At 51.5% G+C, this 12,314-nt stretch overlaps 1 protein-coding gene across 9 annotated transcripts in view; it reads left to right on the top strand.

Annotated features, from left to right (window-relative positions):
* LOC137439021 (phospholipid-transporting ATPase IF) overlaps positions 1-12,314 on the top strand; it is a 214,811-nt gene that overhangs the window by 181,202 nt on the left and 21,295 nt on the right. The window lies entirely within an intron of this gene.

Here is a 12,314-nt window from a genome sequence, read left to right as displayed (position 1 = left end):
TGGGTGGGTGTATCTACGCATAAGGAGGAATGCTATTGAAAATTGGGTCGCCACGTCAAAATCCAAGATGGCCGCCACCATATATACACAAAGAATTAAGTTAAGCACCCCCCCCGTTTTTTTACAACCTCGCACATTACAAGTTTGTTGTCGTCAAAACAGTGTAATATACCCATGTTATTGCTATATTTTCTGGAGAAGTGATATTATGGTCACATAAAAACATAACAATCATGCCGTTTTCAATATTGTATTCTGAATAATTTAAGGTGAAATTTTTTGGGAATTTTAGGCATATTTTCACCTCAATTTAAGTATGGAGCTATAGGTCCATCACGGACAGTGTGGATGACGTTTATGTTTTCTAACGTACAGTCATTGTTCTGAGAAGACCTCTAGCGATCTTTGCGTCAATAACGTGTGTAGGACCCACGTGATCGGATCACTGACTAAACCCTACGTCTCATAGACCCTGTAAGCCGTCGTATGCGTTGCTGTGGCAGGTTGTTCCATTCCCGATGTAATGCACGTTCGGGACATGTTGGGACGACAAATTGCGAAGATGGTCCCTCCAATAGCCAATCTGGATGAATTGGAACGTGCATTACATCGGGAAGGGAACAACCTGCCACAGCAACGCATACGACGGCTTACAGGGTCTATGAGACGTAGGGTTGCGTCAGTGATCCGATCACGTGGGTCCTACACACGTTATTGACGCAAAGATCGCTAGAGGTCTTCTCAGAACAATGACTGTACGTTAGAAAACATAAACGTCATCCACACTGTCCGTGATGGACCTATAGCTCCATACTTAAATTGAGGTGAAAATATGCCTAAAATTCCCAAAAAATTTCACCTTAAATTATTCAGACTAAAATATTGAAAACGGCATGATTGTTATGTTTTTATGTGACCATAATATCACTTCTCCAGAAAATATAGCAATAACATGGGTATATTACACTGTTTTGACGACAACAAACTTGTAATGTGCGAGGTTGTAAAAAAACGGGGGGGGTGCTTAACTTAATTCTTTGTGTATATATGTCTGAACCTTGTGAGCGAAATATCTTGAAAAATAAACGAACTACTAACTTCTAATCTGGTGCATGGGTGTATCTACGCATAAGGGAGAACGCTATTGAAAATTGGGTCGCCACGTCAAAATCCAAGATGGCCGCCTTGCATTTTCCACTTTGTCAACTCACATTACTCCAACGACGGGGGACCTAGGCGTAACGCTTGTTGATGTTTGTCTGACTGCACCGGACAGTATATTTGAGCAGATGCGCTACGTCCTCCAGCCATTCAACTTTCTATTTAACATCGCAGCCACGAAAGCTTTAAATGACAATGATCTTAGAAAAAGCTGTGACGATCTACATATCCTTCTAACTGATTGCAATTCAAGCGATTTGGAACCCATCGAGCTACTGGAAGAACTCAAGCTTCTGCGTAACTCAGTGCCAGAAAGATGTTCTCCACTTGAAACACTGAGCTGATCAACTAAAGACTCCCTCATTGACTCTTGTCCAAATGTACACGTGGCTCTGAGGGTTTTACCGACGATGCCGGTAACTGTTGCATCTGCAGAATGTTCTTTCTCAAAGCTGAAGTTCACAAAGCTACAATGTCACAGGACAGACTGTCACACCTGGCCATCATCTCAATCGAGAAGGACTTAGGACGAATACGGAAGTATGATGACATTATTGACGGCTTTGCATCCAGAAAAGTAGAAGGGTGAAATTGTAAAGCATCAATGATTGTTGTGTGTGTGTGAGACATGATATTTTGACTCCATGACTCATACATGTTTGATGCTCTTCTCCACATCCCCTCTGAATATATGAAGAATTTACGAGCGTATATCCATAATAGACCAATTCCACCACATAAAACTTCAAAATAATTATCTTTTTGAGCACTTTTCGGAATGATGTGACAATTTGTGACATTCACTTTGTTCTGTTCTCGAGTTGTTGATTTGACCTTTATTTGCAGGAATTCGTCATTTTTGTCTGTTCAGTCTGTGGTACAAAAGTGCCCAGTTTGTTTATCTGTGCCTTAATTCATAGATTTGATGTGATTTATTGCAAAACCCCACTTCTTTCTCTGATTCATTCCAGAGTTATTGTTTAGAAATGTGATTTTCACCCTTTGATGACCTTGACAATGGACTTAGTTCATTGTTGGCCACATATCACACTCTGGTTGACCCATACTACTATCCTCTCAAGTTTGGTTACAATAGGTACAGACATAGCCGAGATATGACAATACATTACCAATGATGGTGTGGAAAGTCAGATACATGCAGAGACAGAGACAGACAGAGCTGGTCAGTCTAATACTTCGCTAACCCCTCCGGAACCAAGGCATACATCGATTATTCGCCTGAAGATCGATTCTGTCACCATATTATTACATATTAGCCCTCCAATAGAAATGGCCCACCACATACCCAGCGGAGGCTCTGACCCATTTGAAAAACGATTTGCACTTTAAAAGAATCACCAGTAGATGGCGTCAGAGCCTCACGGCACCGACGAGGTGTTGAGGGCACGTTTTACATTGTTGTTGTCCTGGTTCGAATCTCATGGAGATGACGACGTGTTGAGGGCACGTTTTACATTGTTACATGAAAAATCGAGCTCCGTGGGGCTAGACGCATGACTTTGGCCTAACCAAATACTGAAACCCCTGTCAGATTCCACCAAACCCCTCGGACAAGATGTAGCTTGAACTCGATTACCCCCGAAAAAGACATCTTTTTCAGGCGTCGCTCCGCCCACAATGGGCGCAATTCGCCCCCTCTAGGCAGGACACAACTAGATCATGATATCAACCTCCCACCCAAGTTTCATCAAGATCGGATGATATCATCGGGTAGTTATGCTGCGGACAGACAGACACACAGACACAAAGACACACACCCATGACGAATATAGTGGTCACTCTGTTTGATAACTCGTGAACCAAAAAACACAGAGTACTCACCTGTGAAAACTAACATCCTTCTTCTGGTTGCTACGATTTGTGCCCCCATAGCAGGCACAACTTTTCGGCATCTTGCCACTAGAAAATATTCGCGACACAACTAGGTCCTGTACATGTACCTGTACGTTGTCAACAAATGTTGCCCCCCAAAAACATGGCTGCCGGTCGTCCTTGTCACCACGGGTCACGTGGCATGTACGCCCTCTAATCTATAATATGACTCTATGTTCTTAACATACTTGGCATTGGGCCCACATAAGCTATCCTGGCAAATAACGAACAGCGATTGACATTGGACTTAGTTCATTATTGGCCACATAATCACACTCTGGTTGACCCATACTACTATCCTCTCAAGTTTGGTTACAATAGGTACAGACATAGCCGAGATATGACAATACATTAACCATGATGGTGTAGAAAGACAGATACATGCAGAGACAGACAGAACTGGTCATTCTAATACTTCGCTAACCCCCTCTGGCACCGAGGTATGAATCGATTCTTCGCCTGAAGAGCTGTCACCATATTATTTGCCCTCCAATAGAAAGGGCACCCACGTGAGTTTTGCAGGGGACCACCCACATACCCAGCGGAGGCTCTGCCTCCGCGGTTCAGACAGGCATTGATCCTGACTCCAAAGTTCTGTCCAACTTTCGTGTAGGTCTCAGGTGGTTCTTCCCCCTGCAAAATGTTGTTGTGGTTGTTGATGTCACTGTTCAAGTGGAAACGGTCTTCATAACTGAACCACATCAGGTTGATCCAGTTTGGGTACCACTTGATCCTGTCACTGAGACAATTGCACATATCAAGTCTCCTTCTCATGTCATCTTGACTCGGTTTATGCCTAATAGAGATGATGTTTGGGAAAAGCTTCAGTTCCTTAGTGAGGATATGCCAGACTGATGTTAGTTTGATGCCCAGCTCCTGGGAGCGCCAGCGGTTGGACTTCTTGGGACTGTCGACTGCAGAATCCCGCACGGCATCGATGTTGGTTGGCTCTTGGTTACTGATGCTGGCCTGCCACTGTTGCCCTTGCTCTGGTTGTGCGCACTCTACTCTTGTGCTCAAAATGTTTCACAATACGTTGAATGGCACAATTTGTTGATCCATCACGTGTTCTGAGGTCGTATTCCCGGCAGAACCTCCGGCGGATGTCTACATATGATTTAGTCTCATACCACAGAGCCACCACTTTTGTCTTCTGCTCCACTGTCAATGGCATAGTTGACCTATGGAGCTATAATTCTCAGGGAACAAATACCACGATAACACCACCAAACCCTGAAAAGGAAAACTGTACAGGTCAAAAAACGAAGAAATGGCAGGAAGTCAAAGTTGTACCAATCTTTTTGAAAAACCGTGTGTGTGTGTGTGTATATGTGTGTATATGTGTGTGTGTGTGTGTGTGTGTGTGTATTTTTTTTTTTTGTTACGGATCCGGGGGACGGCACTCCCATCAGCAAGGGGGGGTTAATCCCCTTGTCCTGTTAAGCTGGCCGTCCGACCGGTCCTGGGGGTATGACGTCACTTCCGGTCGATGGTAAGTAGGGTTGTAAGCCCAATTTGTCTTAATACCTAAGTACTACCACCGGCCGTAAGTGAGGAAATACTCCCACCCGGGCCGCAGCGTGATTGGATTGCGCCGAGCGAAGCGAGCTGCGACTCAGGCCGTTATCAAGAGACTAAACCTGATTATAAAGCGTTGGCCAAATCGTGCCACAGGTACTCAATCGAAAGAAAGGACTAAAACGATCGGGGGAGAATGAAACCAAAGAATAAGAAGGAACAGGTGGAATTTATTAATTATATACAAAACCAAAGAAGAGGAGGAACGAAAGTAATATACAGAAGAAGAAGAAGACACAGAGCAAACCTTAAAACAATCTTATATTATTCCCCAGACAACAAACAGGACAGACAACAGACTTACATGACAAGGGAATTGCAGGCAGGAATGGCTGGAAGAAGGGATTAGAAGGGTCCGTGTGGGACAGCAGGGCTGGAAGGTTCGGGGGAAGGCACAGCAAGGAGGTCCGCTCCAGGTCCACGCTCCGGGCTGGAAGCGAACAGCCAACGGCAGCTCCACGTATGCGGTTTCACACGGTAGGGGCTTTCCGAAGCAGCTCCGCGCAGCTTCGTCTCTCACAGCCAGACCCCACCAAGCGCCGTCTCCAACCCAAGTCGATTCTCGTTTATCACTTTCTCACCCGGCTCTCTCTGCCTTTTTCGTCCCACTCTTCCAACTCGTAAAAAGGCTTAGCGCCTGCGCTTATATACGCGTGCTGCAAATCAATGCGTGCTTCATGGAGACACGCCCGCGATGGTCTTTCGTCAGCCCTGGTTGGCTGGTGGGGGCTCGCTCGCCCCACCTTGGGTGGTGCGTCGGCGTGCCACGCCCGTGATCTGGTGGCTCCTCCCCCTTCTTCTCCGAGATGGAGCACATGGGCAATGGTGTCTTGTGGGGAGGTAGAAAACCACTCGCACCACTTTTGAAGGGGACTTTGGAGCCTACTCTTATTTCATTAATGCAACGCAGATTCAACTACTGGGAACAGATCTTTACTGAAACACATAATAATGAAATAACTACGAAGAGGTCCTATGGTTCGCTACGTGTTGTTCATGGACTAACTAGGGTGCAATCTTAACAAGCCAATTGATGGGAATATTTACAGGGGGACATTTATCAGGGATGCATTTACCAAAATTTACGAGTGAAGGTTCTAAAAACCGTAACTATATATATATATATATATATATATATATATATATATATATACATACATACACACACACACACACACACACACACACACACACACACACACACACACACACACACACACACACACACACAGTCACGTGAAAAAGTAAGTGCACCCCATGTAAAGTTTTGACTTTTTCAACATATTTCAACATACAGCTATTTGATCTTCATTTCAACAATATTGATAGATAAAGGTGATATACTATAACAAATATCATGAAACATTTACATTTTGTCGTCCATTATAAAATTTAAATAAACACAAATGCAAATTTCGCATGTGGAAAAAGTAAGTACACCCCTACATTTATCACTACTTCAAATACCTAAAATTAGAATCAGGTGCCCCAGCTCAGGTACAAATGATTAGAACATCGTTAGACAGGATCTTGGAAGAACCTGTCTTATTTAAACCTCAGACATTTCGTTTGGTTTGCTCTTTGTTGTTGAAGTGTGCGGCGTCACCATGCCTAGATCAAAAGAGCTCTCTGAGGCCTTCAGAAAGAAGGTTATAGATGCCTACGAGTCTGGGAAGGGATTTAAAAAGATCTCCAAACAAATTGAAATCAATCATTCGACTGTCCGGAAGATCATCTACAAGTGGAGAAGATTCCAAACAAGTGCCAACTTGTTCAGGCCAGGCCGCCCCAGCAAGTTCAGCCCGAGAGCAGACCGCAAGATGCTGAAAGAAGTCTCTAAGAACCCCAGAATGCCATCACGGGACATACAGGTAGCTCTTGCCACTGTTGATGTCAAAATGCACGAGTGTACCATTAGAAAGAGGCTGAAGAAATTTGATCTACATGGGAGGTGTGCCAGGAGGAAACCTTTGCTGTCCAGAAAGAACATCAGGGCAAAGACCAACACTTCTGGAACAATGTGCTCTGGACAGGTCAGGCAAAGGTAGAGCTATTTGGCCACAGTACCAGAAGACATGTTTGGCGAAAACCAAAGACAGCATTTGACCACAAGAACCTGATACTAACTGTAAAGCATGGTGGTGGAAATATTATGGTTTGGGGCAGCTTTGCTGCATCAGGGCCTGGGCAGCTCACCATCATAGATCCACTATGAATTCTTCATTGTGCCAGAGGGTGCTTGAGGATAATGTGAGGCCATCTGTCGGGAAGTTGAAGCTCAACCGAAGGTGGACCTTGCAACATGACAATGACCCTAAACATACCAGTAAATCCACCAAGGAATGGCTGAAAAGAAAGAAATGGAGGGTTCTGGAATGGCCAAGTCAAAGCCCGGATCTAAATCCCATCGAGATGTTGAGGGGGGATTTGAAACGAGCTGTGCATACAAGAAACCCCTCAAACATCGCACAGCTGAAATAATTCTGCATGGAGGAATGTGCAAAAATTTCTCCCAGTCGATGTTAGAGACTGGTAGAGAGTTATAAGAAACACCTACTTGAGGTTGATTCTGCCAAAGGGGGCAATACCACCTATTGGAGCCAAGGGTGTACTTACTTTTTCCACATGCAAAATTTGCATTCATGTTTATTTAAATTATACAATGGACTACAAAATGTAAATGTTTCATGATATTTGTTGTATTATATTGAAGGAGCTGGGGCTCCCACGTCGATCGGAAGAATGGACGCGACAAAAAGCTGGAATTCATCCGAGTTGCTTTATTCAAACCAAACACTCAGGCACTCTGAAAAGCCCGTTTATCGGGCAGCAATATATATACATATTATCCCGGAGCGTTTGCCCAGGAAAGGCGAGAGGGGGCATGCCCGGGCGTCCCGACCGAGGCCTGGCAAGTTGAGCGCGGGCCTGCCCGGGCATCCTGGACGAGCCCGGCATGGTGATCGCTCCGCGTCCTTGATAGGTGCAAGGCGATTGTGAAAACCCAGCGGTAGCCGCTACACACGTCCCCCCAGAATCGACTTGCACCGGCAGGGTCAATTTGAGGGGGGTCCTGATGACCCGGCCGAAGCGACCCCAGCGGGTCGTGGGAGGGGGTCCGGTGTGGTGGTGGGCGGTCGAGTGGGGGGCACCGTGGACGGGGGGCGGCCTCGCCGCGGCGGAAGGGCCACCCGTGGTGGGTGGTCGACGTCCACGTGCGCCGGCTTGAGGCGGTCCACCGCAATCCGGTCCGACCTGCCGCCGATGTCGATGACGAACGACTTGTCGTCCCGTCGCAGCACCCGGAAGGGCCCGTCGTACGGCGGCCGGAGTGGCCCCCGATGTGCGTCGTGACGCACAAAAACATACTCCGCTGTGCGAAGTGCTGGGGGGACGTAGGACTGGGGCTCACCGTGGTGGGATGTTGGCATGGGGGCAAACCGTCGGGCGGCCTCCTGGAGGTCCGAGCGCTGGTCAGCTGCGGACCAGGGACTGGTAGCGTCGGGCACGAATTCGCCCGGGACGCGTAGCGCCTGGCCATAGACAAGCTCGGCGGTGGATGCCTGGAGGTCCTCCTTGGGGGCCGTGCGGAGGCCCAAAAGGACCCACGGCGGCCGGTCGGCCCAACCGCCGTCTTGAAGGCCGGCCATGAGCGCGGCCTTCATGGAGCGGTGGAATCGCTCGCACAACCCGTTTGCTTGGGGGTGGTAGGCCGTAGTACGGTGGAGCTTGACCCCCAGGTTGCGGGCGACCGCGCCCCACAGCTCGGAGGTGAACTGTGGTCCGCGGTCTGACGAGATGTCCGCCGGTGCGCCGAAGCGGGCGACCCAGGTGGCGATGAAAGCCTGCGCCACGTCGGCGGGGGTGGTGGAGACGAGGGGAACGGCCTCCGGCCACCTGGTGGTCCTGTCCACCATGGTGAGCAGGTGTGTGAACCCCCGTGACGGGGGGAGGGGGCCCACCAGATCCACGTTGACGTGGTCGAAACGTCGTTCGGGCACGGTGAAAGGTGCCAGCGGGGCCTGGGTGTGTCGGTGGACCTTGGCCCGTTGGCAGGCCGTGCAGGTGCTGGTCCAATCGCGGACGTCCCGACGAAGGCCGTGCCAGACGAATCGCGCCGACACCAGCTTCTGGGAAGCTTTCCGGCCCGGGTGGGAAAGGCCGTGGAGGGAGGCGAAGATGCGGCGTTGCCAGGTGACGGGCACGATGGGGCGAGGCTGGCCTTGGGAGACGTCGCAGAGCAGGACAGTGTCCGCGAAGGGGATGTCGGCCAGGCGGAGGCCCGTGTCCGCCGCCCGGAGGGCTTGCACCGTGGTGTCGGTGGTTTGGTCCGCCGCCATAAGCGCAAAGTCCACGCCCAGGTGGACCGCGTTCGCACTGGCCCGGGAAAGACAGTTGGCCACGGCGTTGTTTTTGCCGGCGACGTGCCGGATGTCCATGGTAAACTCCGACACAGCGGAGAGGTGGTGCTGTTGGCGGGCCGACCACGGCTCCGTGACCTTGGCCATGGCGTAAACCAACGGCTTGTGGTCGACGAACGCCGTGAAAGGTCGGCCCTCCAGGAGGTGGCGGAAATGGCGGACGGCCAGGTGTAGACCGAGGAGCTCCCGGTCAAACGTGCTGTATTTGAGCTCGTTCGGCCGGAGCTGCCGGCTGAAAAAAGCGAGTGGCTGCCAAACCCCGTTCACCCATTGCTCATGTACGGCGCCCACCGCGTAGTCGGAGGCATCCGTGGTGAGGGCGATGGGAGCGTTGAGCACCGGGTGAGCGAGCAGTGTTGCGTCGGCGAGGGCCCGCTTTGAGCTTTGGAAGGCCGCATCCATTGCTGCGGACAAGGCGATGTCGTGCTTGGCCGGCTTGCCCCGGAGGGCTTCGTAGAGGGGCCGCATGAGTTGAGCAGCGCGGGGCACGAAGCGGTGATAAAAATTCACCATTCCCAGGAATTCCTGCAGGGCCTTTATGGTGCGGGGACGCGGGAACGTGGTGATGGCCTCGACCTTGGTTGGCAGCGGCACGGCCCCGTTCTTGGTGATGTGGTGGCCCAAAAAATCAACGGCCGTCGTGCCGAAGTGGCATTTGGCCGGGTTGGCGATGAGGCCGTGCTCGCTGAGGCGCTCGAACAGTGTTCGGAGGTGGAGGAGGTGCTCGGCCCGGGACGTGCTGGCGACGAGGATGTCGTCCAGGTAAACGAAAAGGAACGGCAGGTCACGCAGCACGCCGTCCATCAAGCGCTGGAACGCCTGAGCCGCGTTCTTGAGACCAAACGGCATCCGCAAGAATTCGAATAAGCCGAACGGCGTGATGACTGCCGTTTTAGGGATGTCGGCCGCCGTGACAGGTACCTGGTGATATCCCCGTATGAGATCAATTTTCGAAAAAATGACCCGTCCCGCCAGACGGGCGGAGAAGTCTTGGATATGCGGGATCGGGTACCTGTCGGGGGTGGTAGCGTCATTGAGACGGCAGTAGTCGCCACACGGGCGCCATCCACCCCCCGGCTTTGGCACGATGTGCAGTGGCGAGGCCCACGCGCTATCGGAGCGCCGCACGATGCCGAGGTGCTCCAACGCGTCGAATTCGGCCTTTGCCATGGCGAGCTTGGCTGGGTCGAGGCGGCGGGCCCTGGCGTAGACCCGCGGGCCCGTGGTTGGTATGTGGTGCTCGATCCCATGCCGTACTGCGACGGCCGAAAACGTCGGCCGCATGAGGGCCGGGAACTCCGTGAGCAGGCGAGCAAACTCATTCGCTGCCGGGACGGTGCATGCCAGCTCGGTCGGCGCGGAGCTGCTCAATGTGCATACCAGGGAGCTGAAGGTTTCGGCGTTGATTAAACGACGCCGTTGGACATCCACCAGCAGTCCGTGTGCGCAGAGGAAGTCGGTGCCTAGCAGAGCCATGGGCACGTTTGCGGTTACAAACGTCCAAGCAAAGCATTGGCCGCCGAAGCAGAGGGTGACGTTGCGCGGGCCGAAGGTGCGGATGGTCGATCCGTTGGCCGCAACCAAGGAGGGGCCGCAACCCGCAGCCTGCCTGTCCTGGTCAGAGGCGGGTATGATGCTCAGTTGGGCGCCGGTGTCGCACAGGAAGCGCCGTCCGGACGCTTTATCCGTGATGAACAATAAGTTGCCCGTGTGGCCGGCGCTCATGGCTGGTAATGAACGCCGGCCCGGCCGTCTCCCGGCCTGCCGAAGGTGCACGGGGGTCGGCATGTCCGGGCCTTCTGTCCGAACCTTGCATGATAGTAACACCACGCTTGGTCAGGTGGAGGCCCCGGTCGTCGTGCTGGAGGTGGTCGGCTCGGTGTAGCGGCCGCCAATTGCGTCGGCAGTTCGGTCGTCGACCGTGCCGGGTGCTCGGGCGCCATGGGTGTTGCGTCGGACGGCGGTGGGTCCCATGTCGCCGCTGCGATGCGCTGGCCTGCGGCGGAGATCTTGTCGGCTTCTCTGGCAAGGGCTCGGGGATCTGTGATCGTCGTGCTTGCCAGGGCGAGGCGTACTGGGTTAGGCAGCTGACGGAGGAACAGCTCCCGGAACAGGAATGCCGGAGAGTGCTCGCCGAGCAGTGAAAGCATGTAGTCCATTCGCTCGGAAGGGCGTGTGTCGCCGAGCTCGGGCAGGTCGAGCAGGCGCCGTGCGCGTTCCGCCGATGGGAGGGCGAAAGCGTCGAGGAGAAGCTTCTTAATCGCGCCGTATTTGTCAGCGGCTGGCGGGCTCTCGAGGAGGCTCAGGGCGCGGACCGCGGTGGCCGAACCGAGCGCTGCTACCACATGGTGGAAGCGGGTGTCGTCGGCCGTGATGCCTCGCAGGGCGAACAGGGAATCCGCCTGTGCGAACCAAACCGCCGCGTGAGCCTCCCAGAAGGTAGGCAGTTTAAGGGCGACTGCCGTGTCCATGTCGGTAGGTCACCAATGAAGGAGCTGGGGCTCCCACGTCGATCGGAAGAATGGACGCGACAAAAAGCTGGAATTCATCCGAGTTGCTTTATTCAAACCAAACACTCAGGCACTCTGAAAAGCCCGTTTATCGGGCAGCAATATATATACATATTATCCCGGAGCGTTTGCCCAGGAAAGGCGAGAGGGGGCGTGGCCCAGGGTCCCGACCGAGGCCTGGCAAGTTGAGCGCGGGCCTGCCCGGGCGTCCTGGACGAGCCCGGCATGGTGATCGCTCCGCGTCCTTGATAGGTGCAAGGCGATTGTGAAAACCCAGCGGTAGCCGCTACAATATTACCTTTATCTATCAATATTGTTGAAATGAAGATCAAATAGCTGTATGTTCAAATATGTTGAAAAAGTCAAAACTTTACATGGGGTGTACTTACTTTTTCACGTGACTGTATATATGTCATCATCATCATCATCATGAAGAAGCGACACACACACAAGCGGTTGTAAGACAAACACCGTCGTCCTCCGCCCCCACCCACATGCCTTCTTTTTAAAAAAATTTTTCACATTAATCATTTCCTTTCCTACTTTAAAAAAAATTGCAAATCTATCTTAAAGATGGTTTTTTTCATGAGTCTACTACAATATGCAACTTTCAACTGTAGTGCTTATGCGTCCGTATTGGAGACTGAAATGTATTTGCAATGGGACATTTCAAGGAATAGATAATCAAAAACATTTATGAATGGGCAGGAGGGGAAGGAGGTGGAGGAGGTGGGGTGTGGGGGACAACTTG

This window comes from Myxine glutinosa, chromosome 13 (genome assembly GCF_964187855.1).
Source record: "Myxine glutinosa chromosome 13, kmMyxGlut1.1, whole genome shotgun sequence".
Lineage (NCBI taxonomy): Eukaryota > Metazoa > Chordata > Myxini > Myxiniformes > Myxinidae > Myxine > Myxine glutinosa.
Note: the sequence above shows the minus strand (reverse complement) of the source record. Positions and strands in the feature narration are given on the sequence as shown.